This window comes from Anabrus simplex, chromosome 13, assembly GCF_040414725.1.
Source record: "Anabrus simplex isolate iqAnaSimp1 chromosome 13, ASM4041472v1, whole genome shotgun sequence".
NCBI lineage: Eukaryota > Metazoa > Arthropoda > Insecta > Orthoptera > Tettigoniidae > Anabrus > Anabrus simplex.
This window is the reverse complement of record NC_090277.1, coordinates 70,307,395-70,331,917: the sequence shown is the minus strand read 5'-3', so window position 1 is coordinate 70,331,917 and position 24,523 is coordinate 70,307,395. Positions and strand designations below refer to the sequence as shown.

The 24,523-nt window shown below is 40.1% G+C and overlaps 1 long non-coding RNA gene across 5 annotated transcripts in view; it reads left to right on the top strand.

The window, feature by feature from the left end:
- Nucleotides 1-6,945: 6,945 nt before the first annotated feature.
- The window catches only part of LOC136884701 (uncharacterized), a 34,265-nt gene continuing 16,687 nt past the window's right edge, over nucleotides 6,946-24,523 (top strand). For all 5 annotated transcript variants that reach the window (XR_010861411.2, XR_010861409.2, XR_010861410.2 and 2 more), the window contains exons 1-4: nucleotides 6,946-7,081; nucleotides 7,484-7,615; nucleotides 15,500-15,641; nucleotides 16,556-18,002. This is a non-coding gene — a long non-coding RNA (uncharacterized lncRNA). The remainder of the gene's footprint in view (nucleotides 7,082-7,483; nucleotides 7,616-15,499; nucleotides 15,642-16,555; nucleotides 18,003-24,523) is intronic.

Below are 24,523 nucleotides of genomic sequence, written 5' to 3'. Positions count from 1 at the left end.
AGTAAAGGAGAGATAGTCATTGGGGTCATCATATTAATGAGGTAGTTAAGAAAGGTTACAGATCTCCTCACATTGATATGAGAGTATTTAGGGCGTGAAGTAGGGATGTAAAGGAGAGGGCGTATAGGTTTCTGGTAAGAGCTCAGTGTTTGGGACCGTCATTAGTACCACTTGATACGAGAATTGGAAAACTTTCGAAGGAAAGCAGCATAATTTGTTCTGGGTGATTTCTGACAAAGGAGTAGAGGTATAAATACGTAGCACACTTTGGACTGGAAAGACTTGGGAATAAGGAAACAAGATGCTCGACTAAGTGGTATGTTTCTAGCAGTCAGTGGTGAGTTCACGTGGAATAGGATAAGTAGAAGAATAAGGTTGAAGAGGAAAAATTGGGGCAAATATTAATTTATAGGACGAGGAGCAAGGGATTATGAAGGGAAACATTCCAAGTTCTTTGAAAACTTTTAAAAATGGCTAGAAAAACACCCTTACTCAGTTGACCTCCTGAGGCTGAGTGGACCCCTCGTATTACTTTTTAAATTTCGTGGCAGAGCTGGGAACCAGACCCAGGCCTTTGGGCATGGGAGTTAATCATACCAAATACAGCAGAGACAATACGCGACACTGAGCGAGATATCGAGGGACAGCTATTGGAGCTCACTCTAGCAGATAGACCTGAACAGTACTGATTCTCTCAGTATTTTTGTGTGGTTTTTGGTGTTATTTATGAGTGTTCAGTGAGCTGACATAATTAAATAGTAGCGTGTGTCATTCCTTGATATCTCCCCTCAACATGAGGGGAAAGGTATGTGCTGTGTTTGGCTGCAGTAATTACGAAGTAGAGAAAAATGTGCGGTCATTCTTCAGGTTCCCTCGTGACAACAACATGTAAGTAATATTGTGTTTGCATATATATTCTTCGAGTGACAGAGATTTTTATAGTACTTCGTAATCTTCTGACCTGCTCGACCCATATTTTAACTGGCATAAAATGTAATGCGCATATTTTTTTGTATAGTGCAGCAGTTAACCTTCAATACCGATGTGTTGTAGGTGTGATCTGTGGGTTTTGAAATGCCACAGAAGTGATTTGGATACGGTGTACAAGAAAGAAGGGACGTTACGCTTATATAAGAATTATAAGATCTGTTCAGATCATTTCCAGGCCAGCGACTTTAAAAATCCTCGACTATACAGCCAAGGGTTTTTACTGTAATTATACGTAAATATTCCTCAAAGCATCACTATCGACAACATTTTCATACTTTTCTTTCTTTAATCCCTCTTCTCAGATTAAAGCCAGAATTTTATAGTTTTTCTTTCTGTTAGTAGGCTTCATGTTAAGAGGAAAATTGTCCAGCCTTTAAATGTTAATTCATTACATCATGTGTGTAAGGAATGTGCCGATATTTTCACTGACAAGTGTCTTAATGTGATCATACAATGTTTTCTAAATGAGAAAAAAGACAAATCCAACCGTGAAAGTTCAGGCAGGAATGCTAAAGCTGAAAAAGTAACGCATAAATAAAAGATCAAGCCGTATCACAGTAGCCCATTTCATATCTTGCTTTAGCAACTTCGAAGTTAATATCTCAATATCACTTTCTTTCTAGACGTAATTTATTTATCCACTTCCGTATATACATTTCCATTGATATTTGAATTTAGCGCGATTTGTTCAGGTCAAGTCACTAGGAGCGCCACCGTCGAATTGTCTCCCATTTTAGCAAGGCGAAATCCGTAAGTGTCGCGTATTGTCTCTACTGTATTTGATCATCCTAACCACAGAGGCGGACTTTTTCAAATTCTTTGACATTGTAAACAACTGATAGGGGATCTGCCACCCGGGTGACTGCCCTAACTGCAGATCCATGATTGATTGATTGATTGTTTGTTTGTTTGTTTGTTTGAAAAATAATGTTTTATGACATCTAAAGTAGTAGCACAGTCTAATATATACAGTCGCAAAGCTCTATTAAGAGGAAGGTTCATCTGTTTGACAGCTGGACTGACAGTAGCACCTCTAGCGGCCACGTAGAGGCAATTTGCTTGCAGGCGCGGGGGAAGTATTACCACTACAGTCTGAAATGGTCATAACTTTTGAACCATTCATGCTAATAATGCCCTGACAAGGTTATTACAGTCCTTGTGAAATAGTGGAGGAGGTCAAACAATTTATTTCGAGGAGGAGTTCGAGGATAATATCGAAATATTTATTTAATCTTAAGGAGTATTATTTCTTGACCTTCGAAATATATTCAGAAATATAATTTATTAGCACATAATAATGTTAATGTTATTGGTTTTACATCCTACTAACTACGTATTTGAGCACCTTCACCATCGGACTGAGACGGGATCGAACCTGCCAAGTTGGGCTAAGAAAGCCAGCGCTCTACCGTCTGCTTTCCTTACCTACTGTAAGTTCCATGCTTTGCTGTAAAGTCAAAGTGAACAGTCTATCCATAACACCGCTGAGAAAAAAAAGTTAAAAAATGGCTATCGTAATTACATCTTCCTACTTCATATGAGTTATTACCCAGATAATCACAAGAAATTCTACATTTCGGGACCCAGAAATTTTCAAAATGGAGTGCTGAACATATGCGAGTGATTTTCAATGCAATGTTATTATTTCCAGCCCCGTCCTTCTTTACCGGAATAACCACTGAGCTCTAATCAGTGCCGGATTAAGGTGTTTGGGGGCCCTGGGCTATTAAAAAATGTGGGGCCCCTTCTTCGTAACATCACGTAAGACTAGCATACTGAAGTCGTTATAGAAATACTTCCACTTAAATTGATGAATAAGGAAGTGTTGAAATAGGCTACAATTTTTCTCTATTTTTCATGTTAATATTTCATAATGCCGAAACATATTTTACATTTGTCTCATCACTATCAAATCGACGTACAAAACAGAACTTACGGTTTTTGGCACCACTGGGATATTTCCTATCCATTTTACAAGAACATTACAGATTTAACTTACGAATGGTTCAATAATCAGAGGTGAACTGGAAGTTCTCTTCCTGATGCAAAGATATAGTATATCATGCGCATTCCACCGTGCTTCCCCTGTCCCCCCTCGCTCAATTCCTAGACCTCTTCCCCCTGTCGCAAGCTGCCAGATTAAAATTTTCGTCAACAATAACCTTTACAATAATTACAGTGCGTAAGTAGCGAGGATTCGTGTCTCCGGACGGTAAATGATTCTAGCAGTGATGAAATACTAACGCGGACAGCTGATAAGAAGGAAGGGTGCGTGTTCGATATTTTGCGTGCGTAAATATTCATGCACGGAGGTGGAGCAGCAGGCCTTTTTACACAATTTTAGGTTTGGCCAAGGGCCGGGGCCACTTGGCACGCGGGGCCCGGAGCTGCAGCCCTTTAATCCGGCCCTGGCTCTAATATATATTGAAATATATATATATTAATATATACTTATATATTGAGATCACTGTTTGTTGTTGTTTGTCCAGCCCTTGTCCCGTTTCCCTACGGGGTCGGGTATGAGGTGAGATGAATTTGTCGTGGCGTTTTTTTATGACCGGATGCCCTTCCTGACGTCAACCTCATCAGAGGAAGTAATGAGAGATGAAATGAATGACGTGATATATGATAGTAGGGAGAGGGTGAAACCCGGTGCCGGCACATAGCCTACTCCTGTCGAATAGCACCAAGGGGTCTGCTCAAGGCTTAACGTCCCCATCCGACGGACGAATCACCATCAACAGCGTCATATGCCCTCACTCCATATGAGCACTGCGGAGAGGTTTGGAATTTAATCCAGGCTTTTGGCACGCAATCTAGTGATTAGAAATTGTATACCACCACCTCCCCTACCCTGCCTGCCAACATTCTGATGGTGAAAATTTTTTCGACCAACGGGACTCGAACCGGCTAACCTCGGTGTTAGACCGTTTAGACTTCAGCGCCTTAACGATCATGGCCACCAGGCGGGCTATATATATTGAGATCACTGGGAATAACAAAACTTTTAACATCCATGGTCTGCATTGTAACTTCCATGCTCTCCTTACCCAAGGTTAATATAGAACTGTAAGTTCCATGCCTGCTATAAAGTCAACGGTCATAGTGACTGGTCTATCCCATAACACCTCTGGCTAGCTCGTTGTCTGGAAACAACACTTTATTCTCTTTAGACTCTTTGGGAAACAAAGATGGCTGTCATAAACACATTTTCCTACTTCATATGAGATGTTATAGGGATGTACTGAAACACTACCGATAGATGTCTCACGTGTAGTACCCGGTATGCGCTTGTCGATCGTCATTTGTTTGTATGTGTTTTTAATAGAAGTTGCCTAGTTAAATGCTGAAATAAAAGATTTAATATATCGTTACGACAACAAAGATGACAAGAAAATTGTGATGCCTGACTATTGCTGTGTCCTAATGTCCCAAAATCAAGGTCGACCATATTCATACCATCAATTTCCTAAGCAAGATGCTTTCCGTAAAAAGTGGTGCATGCGATTCGTAGGCAGGACCTACGAAATAAAAATATGACTCCTAATATCAAAGTCTGCTCGAAACATTTTACAGTTGAAGACTGTGTCGTTACTGAAACTGGTAAGTAAGCAAATTAGTACTAATTAAGAAATAATTTTATAATAAGGTGGTACATTCTGAAAAGTTAATATGACCTATTTCAATAATTTTAGGCGAAAGATGAAGACTTCACGAGAACGCTGTACCTTCGATATTGTATTGGTATGGTACCGGTACCTTGGAAATAACTCAGAGAGCAAGAAGATATAGAAGTAGAAAAACAACCATAACACCGTGTGCGGTACGGTACCCTGAATCACACAGTGACCTATGATTTGACACTGGAGCCATCAATTTCAGACTTCCTGAACATTACTTCCAAATTTGAAATTTGTATACCGGTATTTGTCTTATGGTCCGAAACAAGATCCTGAAACTCGTGCGCTACACGGAAATGAAGTTCAGTCGTAGGCCTACTCATGGGCGCCCGCAGGATCTTTGCCAGTTGGGGGCACATTAACAATTTTCTTGAATATAAAAACCAATATAACGTCAGCAACATTAAATTGTTTACAAAAACTTCCAGTTATAACATATGCTAGATGACTGTCAGTAATTTCAGTTTATGAAATAATCTGGTATGATATTAAATAATTGAACATCAACATCTTTAGAATTCAAGGGGGGGGGGGGGGCAAGTGCCCCCCCTTGCCCCCACTTGCGGGCGCCCATGGTCGTACTGGATGTAGCCCCAGGTACTGCTGTCACACCAATGTCGTGCCTTATGTACGCCTATAACCGGCAAAGAACAGGAAAAATACCGTATTAGGAATGTTTTCAAAATGCTATTTGTACTTTAAGAATCCAATCTTAACAAAAACGCTAAAAGAAGGAGTTGCTGCATTTATTCCTTACTGGTACCTTTCAATCAACTCTTACATTTTTTTTGTTGATATTTTTACGCCCCTTTTCTTCAATTCTGCTTCCAAATCCGCAATCGTCATTGCACCTATATCATTTCCCGTCTCGTTGAAAACATTAGCAGAATATGGTAACTCCATTGTAATGCATTTAAAGCAAAAGTTTCGTTTCGATGATCGCAAATGTAGGAATACTCCATATAAGTCTCATGTAAAACAATCGAGCAGCGGAAAGCGCATACCGGGTACATCCATTGCGCTACCTAGCGGACAAGTTTTGCGTGATACATCCCTATTATCAATATTACCCAGATAATCACAACAAATGCTCTCCTTACCCAAGGTTAATAGAGAACTGTAAGTTCCATGCCTGCTACAAAGTCAACGGTCATAGTGACTGGTCTATCCCATAACACCTCTGGCTATTCCCTCAATCTTCAAGTACTTCGTACTCAGAAAACATTGTCAACTGCATTGGTGTTCTACTTTATTGAAATTGTGTGCGTGTGTAAAACTAGTACAAATATAATACAGTATTGTGTCTGGGTGAAATAACGAGCCCAAATCAACTTCACGAACAGAACAGAACAGAACACCTCTGGCTAGCTCGTTGTCTGGAAACAACACTTATAATAAATATTTAATTGCGCACAATGTGCATGAATACAAGTATTACACTGATTCACAAAAGTGTCTCAGAGATTCTGTTCTCAATTTGCACCTTAGTACATGGTATCTCTCACAGAGTTCACCACATCTTCTGCACTTACAGTCATGGCAGGGGTCATGAAATTGCATGGATTCACACAGTTTATGGTGAAATCCATGCACGGCGAGCCTTGTTGATATATGTCTTAATTTATAACCTCCTTGCATCCACTCTAAATTAATCATTGCGTCACTGAGGTAAAAATCATCCGATATGTTGTTCCTCTTTTGAAGAAGTTCCTGCAGTAGTGCCTTATACGCCGCGGTGGTGGGAAGCAGGAACTTCAGACGCAGCTCTTCTACATAGAACAGTTCTCTTGTCAGTACGTAAACGAGGCGCGAAGGAGTGTACTTGGATAGACAAAGTACTCTTTTAAGAAATGCTGATTTTACATTCTCTAAACTTTGCAATTGTGCCTTGGTAAGATGCACCCATATGTTTTCTATTCCGTAGGACGCAACTGGACTGACTTTGAGATGAAACAACTCTATGGCCGTCGTCAGTGACAAGCTGCTGAGAAGTTTGATGTCACCCATTGCTTTAATGGCCGCGTTTAGTCTTTCTTTGACATGAAGGGAAAATTGTTTTCCAGCCGATTGAAATGTTATTCCCAAGTACCGGAAACTTGATACTGATCTTAACTGCCGGTCTCCGTAGTAAAATGTTCCCTTCTTGCCTCCTCTCCTAAAAGTCATCGAGACGGTCTTATCCTCATTCAGTCTCAGCTTAGTATCTTCTGCCCATTTACTCACTTTGTTAAAATTACTTTGCAGGTCAGACTCTTATTCTCTTTCGACTCTTTGGGAAACAAAGATGGCTGTCATAAACACATTTTCCTAAATACTTCATATGAGATGTTATTATCAATATTACCCAGATAATCACAACAAATGCTACATTTCGGGACCCAAAAATATTCAAAATGGAGTGCTGAACACACGTGAGTAACTTTTATTGCAATATTATTATTATTTCCAGTCCCCTACTTCGTTACAGGATTCAAAATATTTATCTGGTGCTCTTGGGAATAAATATTACATTGTAACGCTTTTTTACTGGAATTAACTAGAATTGCCCAGAGGTCCAAATGAAAAACTGTAAATTTAATTTGAAAACCGAAATTCAAGAAATTACATTTTTTCAGTTAGGCCCCTACCTACCCAGGAAGTTTATCAGAATATTGAAATATTTGATTTGACAAAGTAATAGGGCCTACGCTTAATCTTTATAGTAGAAACCAGTAAGATAGGTGCAATTTAAAGAAAAGGAAGTACGCATGTAAAAATAATTGAACTTTAAGTGAAGCAGAGCAGTATAATCTGTAATGTGTTTGTTCCAGCAGTATTTCCGCTGCCAATGAAATATGCTTGCGGGTTGTGTGAAGGACTAGATGATTTGGCTGCTATCACTCCAGCAATGTTCCTGCACGAGGCAATGGATATCGAATTACCAGGTGTAGGAAAATGGGAAAAGGGTAAGTTCCAATTAAACTTGCCTTTCAGGCAACATTTGATGGAAAAAGTCAGACATTATTTGTCCCACGGATCCAATGACCTTGAGGAGGAAGGATGATTATCTTGAAAGAAGGATATGTTGTCTTGCTAGGTTCTGAAAGAAGAGGATGGCGTGGCCACTAGACCAGTGGTACCGTGATGGGTAATCAATAAATCAAGCAGAGAAATTGTTCCATCTGATTGATAAGTGGATGGATTAGGACCATACCACTAGGGGTATGTGGCATAGTCTCAAAGGGTACGCAGATTTATTGTAGCTTCTGTTTTCAGTGAGTAGTTCGGAAATGAGTTGAGTGTGCTCATTTTCAGTAAAATCTTATTTTGATTTAGTGTCTTTGTCTACCGCTACAGAGAGTCTCTTTTCTGAACTATTCATTCTAAAATATGTGTCTGCTTGTACCTCCGATTGACTAGGTAAGTAAAAATGTTTACTTAGGATGCGTGTGAGCGTGTCGTTGCTAGGCAATGAAAACCTCGTTACTCACTCACAAGAAAACCAAGTCTCTCCATGCGTCTGTCTGGCTTGCTGCGTTGCATGAGAAGGGAACAGAAGATTCCATTGGTGGAGAAATCATACTATCATTAAGCAATGAAAATGCCAGGAACAATTCTGACCGCTCAATTTTGAACTGCTTCTGTAAATATTACTCCGTAGGACTAACAAGGTTTTGCTTTGCCCAGCATCGATACCATTATTGTTAGTATTAGGAAACAGGATGGTGTAGCAGTTTAGCCCCTTGCCTGTCATCCCGGCAACTGTGGTGCTAGGAAGGGCATGTGACTTTAAATTCCTGGCCACAACTCTTTCATGCCTCAGGAAAGAAAAAGGGGTGAGAAGGAAGCGATCATGGCCTTAATTAAGGTACATTTGCCTGGTATGAAAATGGGAAACTACAGAAAACCATCTAAAACACGTGTTGAAGCAATCCCCTTGCAGTTCCGCGTGGATCAGAGGTAGCTTCTGAACCACCATATAAGACAATATCTCCTCCTATAGCTGACCACCTCTGCTTTGTGAGCCTACAGATTTGCCTGATTCCTGTAATTTTTGTGAAATAAGATTCTTAACTTCAGCCTGTTGATCAACGCAAGTGATAACTTGTATTTAATAATGCCGTATTAAACTCAGCAAAGCCTACCTGGTGGCCATGATCGTTAAGGTCTAACGCCTTGGTTAGCCGGTTCCAGTCCCATTGCTCAAAAAAAAGTGTTCACCATCAGAGTGTCGGAAGTGGAAGTGGTGGTATAAAATTTGTAATCACTTGTCGAGCTCCATGGCGAAATGGTTGGCGTGCTGATCACATGGGTCTCGGGCTCAATTCCAAGCAGGGCCGGGAATTCTTATCATAATTGTTTAATTCCGTTGGCACGGGCTGTGTGTATGCATTGTTTTCATCATCATTTCATACTCATCATGACGTGCAGGTCGCCAAAGGGCGTCACATCAAAATACCTGTATCTGGTGAGCCGAACTTGTCCTCGGACACTCCCAGCACTAAAAGCCATACGCCATTTCACTTATTTTTTTCTAATCACAAGACAGCGTGCCAAAAGCCTGCATTGCTCACATGGAGAGAAGGCATATGACGCTGTTGATGGAGGCGTAAAGCCTTGAGCAGACGCCTTGGTGCTATTGGACAGGAGTAGGCTACGTGCGCTTCCTACTATCATCCTCTGATGAGGTTGACGTCAGGAAGGGCATCCAGTCATAAAAACTTGCTACGAAGATTCATCTCACTTCGTAGTCAACCCCGTAAAGAAAGGGGACAAGCGTTGGATATACATGAACACAACATCTTTTCTGAAGGACTCTCTCAATTGCCTTCTCAAGAAGCACTTCATTGCTTCTTCAATGATAGCATTGAAAAAATCATGATTGAGTTGTACAAACTTGAAATAAATCGCCTTAGCTGCCTCTGTGGATCAGTGGTAGAGTGTCAGCCTTCGGATCCCAAGATAGCAGGTTCAAACACAGCAGAGGTAGTAAGATTTTTGAAGGGCAGAAAAAAGTCCATTCGACACTCCATGTCATACAATGTTGGCATGTAAAAGATCTCTGGTGACACATTTGGAGTTCACACAACAAAATTAATTAGGGTAAAGGGGGCTAAGAGTACGCACTATACACAAAATCACTTATAAATTTTTAATGTTTGGAATAATAATCATGTACATTTGACTTAATATACATTGTCTATCGGTCTACATATATACAGTATCAAAGTGTTATTAACATGGCACAAAAATCGTAAAATCACAAAAATAATGAAATATGTATTTGCGTACTCTTGGCAGAACTGTCGGGTAAGAGTACGCGATGAATCCGTCTAAGAGTTCGCACTTAAGAAATCATCTAAGCGCAACGATCACACACGAAGGCATCGATCCCTTCATAACCAGAGCATTCCTCATGCCACCCTGATCACAAATACAACACTTCATCCATTCCTTGGCGAAATTTTCACCACAGCCAGCGCAATAAGTTTCTTCTTCCTCTCTCGATGTAATTCGTTTTTCATTACCCTCTGATGTTCCTGATGTTGACTGTTGAGAACTTGCTGGTTTATTGGTGCTACTTTGCTTTGAATATTTCAGAGTTCTTTTTGTTTTTATCTGGTTCTTTTCCGTTGCTGCTGTTAATTTTGTCTCGAGCTGTTTCTTGTAGGGGGAATCAGAAAGAATTTCAGACCTTAGACCTAAATCTCTTCTTTTCTTTGTCGACTCGTCCGCTCGTTTGGGCAGGGGGTATAAAGGCCGCATACTGACCCGCTCTGTGAATTCTGAGTTTTGACGAGCAGGAACTGTAGGTGGTGTTGTCTGAGTTTGAACAGAAATCCTATTTAGTGAGCTACGTGGTGGAGAATTCGACTGATGAGGTGCAGTCCCGGGCTGTTTTGGCGTAACATTTTGTGACGAAGTCTCACTTTCTCCCGAGGTCACACACTGTGCTGGAATCTCTGTCACTGTGGCTGGATGGTAATCAATGTCTGTAAAAATATCTTGGTTGTAGGGGAAAATTCCAGTGCAAGCAAAAGATTTCTCAGCCAGAGGAACTGTTGCAACTTTACTGTAGGTTCTTCTGAAGAGACTGGTTATGACAGTCTTGCGTATAGGTGTCCCAGGATTGGCTACCATGTGTTTGTCTACTTCATCTGCATAAGCAGATTTTAAGGGCCCAAAGAAACACCTGTCCAAAGGTTGAAGCTTATGAGTGGTGTGTGGAGAAATCGAAAGCTGTGTTATATTGTTCTTTCTACAGAATTCCACTGCTTGTAGTGAGCAATGAGAATGGTTGTCGAGGATCAAAAGCATCGGGTCGTCATTTGACGCCTTAACATGTTGGAAATGTGGAAGCCAGTTATTAGCAAAGAGATAACATCCATATAGCCTGTATCTGACATTAGGGTGAGTGAAAGAGGTAGTGCTTCAATCGTTTCCTTCCCTAAACAAGGCGAGCGGCAAAGAGTACGCACGACGAGCGTGTAAGAGTTCGCGCGTACTCTTGGGCTTCCAACCAGTGCGCACTCTTGGCCACTTTGCAACAGTTTTAAATAATCATCGCTAGATCGCACCACTTGTCAGACAAGCAGACAGCATGCATACCATCAGCGAGGCTATAGAGTGCACTACTTCATGATGGACTGAAATTACCCCTGGTATGTGTTAAAAATTAATGCTAGTTAAGTAAGGAACCAAGAAAAAAGTTTATTAGAATGTACTAATATGATATTTACCTGTAGAAATCAAACCACTCGAGGTAAAACCACAAACTTTTGGGATACAGTCACGATCGCTAATAACTTCACTGCACGACCGCCAAAACAGAACTGCAGTGTTCCCAACTACACGAAAACAACTATGCGTACTCTTAGACGCTGCGAACTCTTAGCCCCCTTTACCCTAAATCTCAGCCATAGACGCCCAAGATAGTTTCGGTTTACTCGGTCTGCCATCTAGTGGGCCTAGATTAAAACGGAACATTGAAATTGATGAGCAGGCAGCCAGATGGCGTCAAATTCAAATGTCTGCACACGGTAGCTGAGGCCATACGATTATTATTATTATTATTATTATTATTATTATTATAAATTTGAATAAATCACGATGATCAAGTTGTACAAACTTGAAATAAATCGCCTTGTTGAAGCACTTCTTACCACATCCTCAGCAAGTGACTTTGAGGACAGCATCACTGGATGTCTTGTGTTAGTTAGGAAAATATTTCTATATAATATGTGTGGAGACAGCTTTTGGTGCAAAGAGAAGTTAATCAGCGTTTGAATTGTACCAGGAGAAGGCAAGCAATATCTCCACTTGTATATTTCCTTAATTGCTCAGAAGTATCACAGTGAGTGTAGATTAGCAATAGCATTGCTTTATGAATGTCTGAGAATTGTGATCCTCTTGCTTGAAGATGTCATAGAAATAGTGTACCAAGGAATTTTTTCAGGGAGATTTCCAAAACAGAAGCTATAGGAGCAAATTAGGAAAACCTGTGGATGGGGATGGTAAAATATACCCACTGTGCATGTCGTACGAGGCAACTAAAACGGGAGCCTTGTGTTCTCAGTTGGAAGTGTGGATTGTCCTAACTGAGTCTGGCGTTGCTTCGACTTACTCGTACCAGTCTCCTATCTGACCTCCCTCGGTCAACTCTTGTTCTCTTCCGCCCCAATGTTACTAGGTTTCCAAGGCCTATGGAGACTTCATTTTTCACCCCTTTGTGGCCTTGACCTTTCTTGTGCTGAAGACTTTGTTCTTCGAATGTTGGGCATCTTTTACATTTCTTGCGAGTAGTTTTAATTGAGGCTGGTTACCCAATAATACTAAATAATAATAATAATAATAATAATTGTGTGTGGCCTTCAGAAGCTTGGTACAGGTCCTTGGAGATAATTCAATCTAGTACACATGGACGTATCTGAGCATGGTGTCCTACCTAAGAAGAATGCTAACTCTGAAAACAGCACGGACACGGCTTCATTCAAGCTAAATGTGATGAAATTCACAGAAGAAAATGGGTTGTGATTCTGTTCACAGAAAACAAGTGAAAAATTGGAGAAAGCAGCAAGTTGCATTTCATGGCCTAAAACAGCGCAAGTTCCCGGGTGTTGAAGAAGCGTTACTGAAATGGGTGGGAGAGATGCGGAACAGCGGCTATAGCGTTTATCACGAAGAGTTGCAACCGGAAGCATGGGAAATTGAGCGATCCCACCATATTCTGGGAAACTTATTCAAAGCAAGTTGCGGGTTGGCTACTCGGTTTATGCAGCGCAATAACCTTCATTGTGGCGGGAAAGTCTTTGTGCCAAAACCTGCCAATTATCCTGCAACGTTCAAAAGAACCTGTGCAAAGCTCTCTTATCTACGCCTTCTCTCTGAGTGGATGTGTGACATCATAAAGGAGTATTGGAGGGGGTCACATGTTGTCTGGCCACCGTACTATGCACACTGAAGGCGCGATGACAAGAGTTTCCTTGCCACTTCTGTATATGTTTTCACGTTCTTGTTGTTTTGCAAGTTGTCCATTTCATGACCATATCGATGAGTATAATGAACAAGTATCATTAAAGAACCACCTAATCAATACTTTATTTTTTGCATTGGGCAAAATTAGATATACATTATCTTTAGGTCGGGTGTTTTTTTCCCCCATAACTTGTGCTTATTGTCCAATATTTTTCATCTAAGTTTTCCTTATACAGCTGATGATGACCACTAAGTGGTCGAAACATGTTCTGTGAGTGATAATGTATATTTAATTTTGCCCAACGCAAAAAATAAAGTATCGATTAGGTGGTTCGTTAATTATACTTGTTCATTCTTGTTGTTTTGTCGGTTTTATACAAATTTTCTTTTTTCAGTTGTAGTCTGTAATTCTTTCTCACATAGGGTGTACTGTATTTAGTGCTGTGTAGCATGTTATTCTAGTGGTAGTGTCATTTGGGTATAGTTATTGCTGTTACTTCAAGAACTGGTAGCAAATCTGGATGGCCACGAAGTGGACAAGCTTGAGGAATACTATAACGTAGGTGCTTGCCTACGAGAAGAAAAACCTTTCGGAAACTTAATTATATTGTTGTTGGGTCATCAAGGGAAGCAACGGGGCTTTTAATTTCACTGGTGAAACGTATAATAGCGGAAGGGAAGACGTGTATAGCCAAGAGTCGTCTGCAGTTTTCTACACCTGATGGCAAGAAAACGATGCAGAAGAAAAGGATCGAAACAGACGACTTCACGAAAGGCGAATTTTATGTGATGAAAAAAACCTGTACCTACAATGAAGAAATTGAACAGTGTGTTAAAATCAGGAAATGTACTTGACTGTATTCGAGAGTATTTTCAAAGATTATTAAAAGAGATGGGTGTTCTGTAGGACTAGGTGCCGTAATTCTCGAAATTTTTTGATAGTAAAACCTGATATCATGGCACGGAGGGGAAGGTACCTGAGAAGAAATCAACAGTACAGAGAGAACGGTCGGTGAGTAGTATATTTAGATGAGACATTCCTTCGTTCTACTCACTCTGTCTCATATTTCTTGCAATCTGAAACAGAGCTGGGAAAATTACAAGCTATAGGGAAAGGTCCTCGCATTATTATTTTGCATACTGGGGTAGAGCAAGGCTTTGTAAACAATGCCTCATTGATATTCAGATCAAAGTAAAAGACAGGGGACTACCATGACGACATGAACTTTACCAATTTTTCAACCTGGGTGGAAAGGTAACTGCTGCCGAACTTAAGTCGAAACAGTGTGATAGAATTTGATAATGCTAGTTATCACAGCACATAAGCCAACACTATCATCGCTCAAAAAATACATAGTTGATTGGCTTATGCACAACATCCTCGGTCCTCAGTGTATATGCTTATTGGAACAGGATATTTCTATAATATATGGTTTACAGCTTGGGAATCGTAAATACTTCCATTTGAATCCATGCTTAATACTTTTGGTCACTTTACTTTCCTTCTGTAGTTGCAATAGTGTTTCCAGCATTAATGAAAGAATAACCTCAATCGATGAGCCTGACTGCAGTGTGTGTTAAGGACTGCTTGACAGGCAGTCTAGCAGATGTTTGTCGTTGATCTCGTATTGTCAGGGAAGATCGGGACGAGTCGGAGCGAGCTGCAGGAAGCGAACTAGCTGAGGGTTCATTTGTTTGTTGTTGGTTTTTAACAACGGCTTTGATGAAGTTACACAGTTTCACAGGCATGTAATCAGGTTAAGGCAGCAGAACTCATATCTTCTCCCGCAGATCGTCAGTGCTGACCAAAGTCCTGTGTATTTTTACATGCCAAGGAATGCTACTGTTTCTGAGAAAGGAGTGGCAAGTGTTCTAATTAAAAATACCGGCAATGAAAAGTTACGTTGTACGGTGATGTTGGCCATTACTGCTGTGGGCCATAAACTACCTCTGTACGTTACTTTTGAAGGCAAAACATTACAGAAGAACATTAAATTCGTGACTGGTATCGATGAGATGAAAGTGAAACTAGCCACTCTCCTTGTGATTCCAAGTGAATTCGTATAAACAGTGTTTTTTAATGACATGTTACTGTACAATTATAATGTATTGTTTCTTCCAAGTTTTTCAGTTAAAATAATGTAGCCCCTCCTCAAGTGATAAATTACGAACAGAATATATACCGATAAATAACCTCCGTGTACAGTTTCAATATTTCTTTGCTTTTTTGTGCGTTTGTAAATAAGATAAATTATTTTGAGTGTATCTGGTGAAATATTTTGTGAGATAAGTTGAAGATCACAGACAACATGACTCATTTCATACAGTCCGCATTACCATTTTATTGATGAATTTTGTGATTTCTGCCGTCTCAGCACAGGGATGTGATAGAGCTGTAAGTGGCCCTCACAATAACACGTGAGATGGGAAGGATGAATTGCAGAGGTGACGCACGTACACAGCGTGCACATCTACTAGTTTATCAGGCTGACTACTATTTGGACGTCAGATTTGCAGGTTAGAAAAATAAATCTATGATTGAAGTTGATTACACTCGCCTTTTGTTGTGATGATGTACGAGTAAGCTTGTCAAAACACGTCCTTTGTGCATGATCCCTGAGTAACATTTTAAGTGTAGACTATCATCTTGGCATTTAGTACACTTGTTAATTTTTTAAAGGCACATGGTAACTTGTTTCAAGTAATTGGAGTGATCAGAATATCCTGGATATTATAAAATTGCAATTAATATTTCCAGAGCACATGATGCAAAAAGCGACATCATCATCATCATCATCATCATCATCGCCTGCTCCCAGTCAGATGTCATACGTAATGATAGACCATTAAAGTACAGTATGGCCTTCAGTGAAGTTGTATTGAAGTCACTGCTCGTTTTAACTATGTTTTCACGCAGTATTACCGTGCTCAGTTTGATGGTGGATGTACTGGTATGCATTACCGTGTTACTGGTTAATTTTGTGTTTTATTGACAACACCGTATCAGCAATATGTAACATGGTCAAAAGCAGAACTGACAAATGCATAGCATATCTTTGTTATTATATAAATACCTCTCTAAAAATAGTTTCAATGGCTATAATATGTCCTCAGGTCTTGTAAAAATTTTGTCTGAAAAATTTCCGCATATCAGCCACACCCCCTACTTTGCGACCTTAAAATTAAGATAAGAAGTGTGGCCGATATGCGAGTAAATGCGGTATGAACCTTTCATTGATAAGGAAGTGATTGAATTGCTTTTTGGCAGACAAGGATTGAAATCAGATTTAAAATAAAGAAAGTGATTGAGATAAAGAATAGGATTGTAAATAATCATGATTATCAACCATAGACCTCTCACCGGATATCCCTCACTGTGTCATGTTCCTATGTTATCTGAGTATGGTCTAAGATCTGATCTCTCATTCCAGGATGTGCTGTTTCAACTGAGGGACGAGCTTGAAGGAGCCATGGAGTGAGAACGGTTTCCTGCTAAGGAGTAGCACTGCCTCGTTCTATTGATGTGCTGGAGGTAGTGGTGAGACAACCCCTCTCCATCCACTGAGTGGATTCAAGTGAAGTAGTGAACAATATTGTTTGATTGGTGGTTTGTCTCTCATCACGAGTTAAGTACAGCTGTCTTATAAGTAGTGCATCTGCTTTGATACCATCTAACCAACATTCTGTTTCCTCTTTTGCCCCCATCACCCACCATTCCAAGCATGACATCTGAGGAGGTACTTCTCATTACGTGGCCATAGTAGAATAGCTATCTAATTTCACTGTATTCCCTGTGATGGCGATAGTATGCTTGACCTGGTGCAGGATTTCATTTTTACAAAATCTGTCGTTCGTATTCTCAACAGATGTTGCAGACTTCAAACCTCAAATACGTTTGATCCTTCAGCTATCAGCTTTCTTTAGCATACATGTTTCACAGCTATAGTGGAAACGATGGCACTGACCAGTCTGCCTTTAGTTCTTTCTCACCCTTATTGTTGCTTTTCAAAATATTTTCCAAGTGTATCATTGTAGAAAGGGAAGGTTATAGAGAGGGAAGAATGAATGTGGATGATGATGATGTGATGTGGGGAAAAGAAGAGGAGATACAACAACCAGTGAACATGCTGAATAGAAGGATTGAACAATAGGGGTTGAGGATGTATGTGGAGAAGAGCAAGACAATGTTGGTGAGTAGTAGTGAGTGAAGAAGGAAAGGAGCTATCAGAGTTGGCGACAAGAAACTGGAAATAGATTACTTTGGAAGTGAACTGACTGAAAACTGAAGACTGGATATGGAAATTAGTGGTAGGAGTGCCTTTTAACCAACATGTACGGAGGAATTGAGATGTATCAATGAAGGCTAAAGAAGTAATGTGTAAGCGATGTTACTTGTCTATAATGACCTGTGCAGCAGAGAGATGAGAGTAGAGTACAGGCAGGAAGATAAGGAGGGATAGAGTGAGAAATGAAGACATGAAAAGAGCAAAAAGTACAGAAACTGGAGCAGATCAGATTGAGGTGGTTGGACATGTCAAGTGGATGAAAGACAAGCACTGGAAAGGCAGATGACAGGGAAGAGAGGACGTGAGAGATGAAGATTATGATGGATGGACTCTGTGAAGAACAGCTTAGGACAGTGGAAGCTGGACTGGAACACAGTGTAGGATGATGAATGGTGGAGAGACAGGACTAACTGGAGAGGAACCTTCCTGGTGTCAGCTGGGAAAAGGGGAGTTGATGATCATGATGATGATCATTGCATTCCTTCCAAGTTCCTGGTGTTGTTGTAGTTCACAAGTGCAGACATCTTTGTGATAAGGGAGCTGGAATCCTTAACCATCCCAATTTCTTCAATGTTAATTTTAATCTCGACAGGTATGTTTTTAGTTATCACCATAATAATAATAATAATAATAATAATAATACAGTAGAACCTCGATATTTTGAAATCGGTTAATTCAAAATCTCGCCTAATTCGAAGAAGGTCTCGTTCCCGGAAACATGAGGTACAGTTTTGCATGTTATTTAAATTCTTTAATTCGAAATACGGATAATTCGTAATTCGAAGTACAATGTCGGCCCCATTACCGAAATTTAGACTTTTAATTCGAAACTGCCTTTACATTTTAAAACAGTATTATGTTACAGAGTAATTTCAACTCGAAATTTATCCGCGTCATAATAGAATGCGTGTTCCGGAACGTGGAGTGGTACCGTAGCTTTCCGCATTTACACTCACTTCGGTGGATCTACAGTGCGCTTCATGATTACTAAGTTGAATGAAATCAGAATTCTTTTGTATTCAAACTTTTAAGGAACGCCGTAATATCACGCAGCGGGCAGTGTGCGGGAAAATAGAATCCGCGAACACTGGCGATGCCGACAGTTGACGATTAAAAAAAAAATACGTGGCTCATATAATAAATTTGTAGGCACGGAACAATATTGTCATTGCCGATGAAACTGCATTACTTTATTTTAATGCGAGCCCAAACGATCATATGGTTTTAAAGGAGAAAGTGCCAGCCGGAGAATCGTACAAGTGTGTAGTGCGTTGCAATGCACATGGAAGCGAGAAACCGTATCCCCTCGTCATGGGAAAGATCGATAAGCCACAATGTTATGGGCGTCGGGCACTTTCCATGCCAGTACAAAGCGTCTAAAAATGCAAACAGTACAGAAATCCAAAAAATAATGCATTTGCACAGGGGAACCAGCATAATTTACCCTCGTCTTTGAATTGTGTGATTTTGTTCTTTCGTTGCGTGAGGTTATGTTTGTAAGTTATTTACCCAAGTGCATTATGAACATTGTAAATGCACCTTGTTGGACACATGTTGGAAATAGTTTTTTCCCCATGCATTTGAAAGGTTTAAACCGTTAATCGAGGTGATTGCATGTATTAATGAGCCTTAGAATACTTTGTGACGCGGCAAGTGTTTACCTTCGTGAAGTACAAGAGAAGTGCCATGGCGGGAAATCGTACAAGGATAGTCATAGGAAAGTTTGATTTTAAGGACATCGGGCACTTTCTGTGTAAATACAAGGCATCTAAAATGCTTACGGTATAGTAATTCAATGAATAAATGTACTTGCACATGGGAGCCAGCATAGATTACTCATCTTTGAATCGTGCTTTTTTTTTCTTTCTTTCTTTCTTTGCGTGAGGTTATGTTTGCCAGCGAGATATCCAAGTGCATTATTTGAATACTGTAAATGCACCTTCTTGGATACATTTTGGAAATAGTTCTTTTTTCATGGCATTTGAAAGGTATAAACTGTGAATCAAGGTGAACTGCATGCAGTAACGGGCCTTAGAATATTTTGTAACGCAGTGAGGGTTGGTACTTCTGAATTGCGAATTGGCGGTTAATTCGAAATCACGTAATTCGAAGTCCGATTTTTGAGTCTCAACGACTTCGAATTAACGAGGTTTTACTGTACTATTATTAAAGCTGTGAACATGATCTTTGTCTTCTTGAAATTGTAGTCCAGCCCGACGTTCTCACTGTGGTCCTTTGCCTACCTGAGGAAATGTTATAGGTCCTCTTTGCTTTCTACCAAGAAGGTAATAGCATCAGCACACCAGAGGGGGTTGATATTTCTATGTCCAATCGCCAGAGTCATTGTAGGCTCAGTCAAACCAGCCTTTCTCGTGACAGTAGCTGCATACATGTTGAAAATGGAACTAGGAGGAGTTCCTTTTGTGGTTCTTGAATGATTCAGTATCTCTGTATGGCGTTTGACCAGTTACTTCTGGATTGGTGTAGAGTTAATTGTTACAAATTTCAGTGTGATCCGTATTGACAGTGATGAGGTACAAAATAAAATGTTAATTAAGGTCAGCCTAATCAAGACTTTTGATAAGTTTGTCAATGTGTCATGGAGTTCCCATTTCTTTCAGGTTTTGACCACCTCTCTGCTGTTCTCCAGGTGTATTTTGGGCACCTTCCTGCCTGGATGTCTCATTTTCCAGCACCACCACCTCCCCCTGTGGGTGGGGCGGTAGAATAACATGCACGGTATCCCTTGCTTGTCGTAAGAAGCGACTAGAAGGGCCCCAGGGGCTCTGAACTTTGGAGCATGGTTTGGCGACCACGAGGGCCTTAGCTGAGTCCTGGCATTGCTTTCACTTACTGTGTCCAGGCTCCTTACTGTCATGTATCCTTTCTGACCTCCCTTGGTGAATTGTTGTTATTGTTGACCCCGACAGTATTAGCTATCCAGGCCTAGTGAGTCTTTCATTTCCATGCCTTTGTGGCCCTTTTCTTCCTTTGGCCGATACAGTCATTTTTGAAAGTGTTGGATTCCTTCCATTGTTCTATCTATTTAGTGTTATATAGAGGATGGTTAAAACAGTAATCACCCCCGCCTCCTGGGTGCGGTGTACAAGTGCTCGCCACTTCTTTCTGTCAAAGTATAGTTTCTGTTCCTCTCTGTCCTCCCACTTGGCATTCCTCCTGCTGACCTCCGATTTCACTGGGTCTATCAATCGATTCCGTGGTCTCCCAACTGGCCTGTCCGCTTTGACTTCTCTGTCAGAGTAATTCCTTCCTTGCTGTTCTTGTTCCATCCATCTTCATAACATGTCCAACCCATTGTAGCGTGCGGCTGTGAGCTTGCATCCGGAAGATAGTGGGTTTGAATCCCACTGTCAACATCCCTGAAGATAGTTTTCAGTCACACCAGGCAAATGCTGGGACTGTACCTTAATGAAGACCACGGCTGCTTCCTTCTAGGCCTTTCGTATCCCATCATCGCCGTAAGACCTATATGTGCCGGTGCGACGTAAAGCAACTAGCAGAACATGCTTGGTAAAGGGTATTTTGATGCCAGCCTCCTTCCTGTTTGCTTCATTTCCGATCTTGTCCTTTGTGGTCTTTTGGTTCATTGTTCTGATGTATTTCATTTGTAGACTGGATTTTACTGTTGCCATGTTATGTAGGGCACATGTGAGTTTGAATGTGAGAATTGGAATGAAGTAGGTATAAAACATGGTTAATTCTGCTTTCTGGGGTATTTTATCATCCCAGAGTTGATTTCTCACTTGGAAATAAATTGGGAAGCTTTTGGACTCATGTTAAGTATTTCTTGGTTTATGGTGCTTATCTTTTGAAGTGATACTTCCACGGTATTTGAAGTTGAAAACAGGCTGCAGTAGAGTTCCCTCCGGTGAAATGTTTGAATGTGTGCCTTTCCTGTTGATAGTCAATTCAACAGTTTTTGTTTAAGTGATGCATTCTTTAAAGTAGTCATTCCAAAGATTTAGTTTCTCCTGTAGTTCTGCTTCATTTTCTCCTCAGATCAAAACATCATCTGCAAATATTAGAGTTTTGGTCTCTTTGCAATGTTCTTTGGTGCATTCTATGATCCGATCCATGACAGTGGTGAACAGGAGTGGGGACAAAGTACTTCCTTGCTAGACTCGTCTTTTGCTGGGCTGAGTCGCTCAGACGGTTGAGGCGCTGGCCTTCTGACCCCAACTTGGCAGGTTCGATCCTGGCTCAGACGATGGTATTTGAAGGTGCTCAAATACGTCAGCCTCGTGTCGGTAGATTTACTGGTACGCAAAAGAACTCCTGCGGGACTAAATTTTGGCACCTCGGCGTCTCCGAAAACCGTAAAAGAGTAGTTAGTGGGACGTAAAGCAGATACCATTATTATTATTATTATTATTATTATTATTATTATTATTATTATTATTATTATTATTATTATTATTATTATTAGACTCCTCTTTTGGTTTCAAACCAATCTGATCTTTCATCACTTGCTTGGACACAGCTGAAGCTTTTTTGATATGGCATCTTTACTTGATCAATCAGAAAGTTTGGCACACCTATACCTTCTAGGCATTCCAAGATTATCTCCCTAGGCACACTGTCGTAGGCCTTCTTGATATCCATAAAAACCATCAGTAAGTTCTTACCATATTCCCAGTGCTTCTCTGTTAGCATTCTGACGGCAGATATCAGATCTGTATTGCTTTGGTTCTTCCCGAACTCATGTTGTTTCCTCCGCCAATGATGGTTCTACTATCTTCCTGATTCTTCTTTCAGTTATCTTCTCTAGAAGTGTAAGTCCCTGTAATTTCCACATTTCTTCCTGTTTCCCTTTTTGTAGAAGGAGATAGTGATACGTTCCATCCAGTCCTCTAGTATTCTCCTTGTGTTCCAGCTACCTTTATCATGTTTGAAGGATTTCTCATGTTCTTCAGCTCAGACTCCACTTCTAGCCATGTTAGCTGGTGTTGTGCTCCATCACTCACACTAAAGTAAACTGCAGTCTTCAGTGATATAATTTCAAAATCTTTCTCCATTTAATAAAGTATTGAAGTAGTTCATTTCTTCTCTGATGCCTTGATCTGTCTTCACCAGGTTCCCATCGTCTGTTTCCATTCCAAGGATATTGCCGTACTCACTTCCTTTATTTTTGACTACTTTATGAAGTAACTTCTTGTTACTTTCAACTCTTCTGTTAGCCTAGTAGTGAACTCATCCCAACACTTTTCCTTTTCTTCTTTAGTCAGTTGTTTCACTAATAGTTTCTTGTTCTTGTATCTCTGTGTCAGGTACTGAATTTTATCATCTTGGTGGACTGAAGTCTCTTATTTTTGTTATCTACATCTTTGTTGCATTTCTTTCTTCCACAGCAGTTTTCACCCACTTTTCATCACCATATGAGACACAAGTTGAACTGTAACTAAATTTGTAGTTCACCAGCGGAATTGCCCCGATGCAACCACAGTATTAAGAACTAATGTTTGGTTTAATGATCCACCCAATCAATACACTTCACTTTACACTTTACAAGTGAGAATACACTTAATCTTAAAATATGTTATATATTCTTTGGTAGATGTTTAGTATTTTATTTAGGACTTTTCAGCCGTAGCATCTCAAAAATATATTATGTAATTGAAATACAGAAATGTTACTGTCCAGTAATTGAAAATGGATGAACCCATCTCCTTTCTGAAATGTTTAAAAACACGCAATGAAATCAATACACTATGTATTTCTATAATACTGTCCACCACTTTGTTAGAAATGTTTTAAACGTGTAAAAATTTGATTCATAGCATTATCTTTTAATTAATGTTGCTTGAGGTTTGACATAGCTTCAGTGTACTGAATGAGGTAGAACTTAAGCTTTGGCCTCTGAAATGGGAGAATAGGACCTTATCATTTCTTAATTTTTGTCTAGTGGAGAGTACTGAAGCTTTCAATCGCATAAAATTCAGGAGACAAGGTCTGGAAAGAAAAAAATGTATATATAGTTTAGTGGGTTTGAACTTTCGGAAACAAGAAAAGTGAGTTTTTGTTGCGATTGTTTAGAACGGAAATTGATGTTCCTCCTTACGGCCATTTCCTATTCGAGCCTGGCTGTGACCTGCTTCTTGCCACACAACTGCGTGAGTAATAATGATGTTTCCTCTCACGTGGCAGAACTGGGCTGGGGGCACTGTTAGCAGGGGAAGGGCACAGTTATATTTCTGCACTTTATTTAGGTAAAAAGAAATGTTGAGACATTATGGCTGAAGAAGCCTTAAACGAAAGAGGAAACATGTACCAAAGAATGCATACAATAATGTAAGATTAAATGTATTCTCACTTGTAAAGTGTGAAGTGGGTGGATCATTAAACCAAATATTAGTTCTTAATTAAGCTGTATCAGTATGGACCTATATAATGAAATTTGTAAATTCAACTACAGTAGTAGATCTAAGTAATTCCCTGAAGTGCATATGCAAAGCATCAAATATATTTGTTCCATAAGATGTGAAGTAACCCGTTACTACAGTAGTTCATGAAAGCCACACGTTCAGTTACATTCCGAGTATGAATACATCGTTAGCTGCTCCCAACAGAACAGAGCCGTTGAAGTTGTCATTGTAGTATGTTTCGGCAACAACCTCTATATAATGATATTCGTAAGGAAGTGTGCTGACTGTACTCTTGTTTTATTATCTTCTTTCTTCGAATGGACCAACTAAGGACCACGATGTTCAACTTTTCTGCTTGTAGAAGAACTTTATTTGCAGAATACTCACGCATTTTCTGGCTATGCATGTCCCTTCTTTCCTTCGTCCAAAGGGCGCCTCCTTTTTTACATAATGGTCTGTCCTGAAACCTCCTTTGTTTGATTATTCTTCTGAGAGGTGTTCGGTTTTTGATGTCGTTTTCAGTTACTCCCAGTTCCTGCATGTCTTTCTTAACTTCTGTTAGCCATGGTGTCCCTATCTTTCTGTTTGCCTAATAATTGAGAAGCCGGTATGTCATCCTAGTTGGGTTCATCCTGGTGACATGTCCATAGAAGGTCAGGCGCCTCTTCCTGGCTACGTCTGTGATTTTTTCAGTATAACTCTGTAGCTCCTGGTTTGGTCGCCTTCTGTA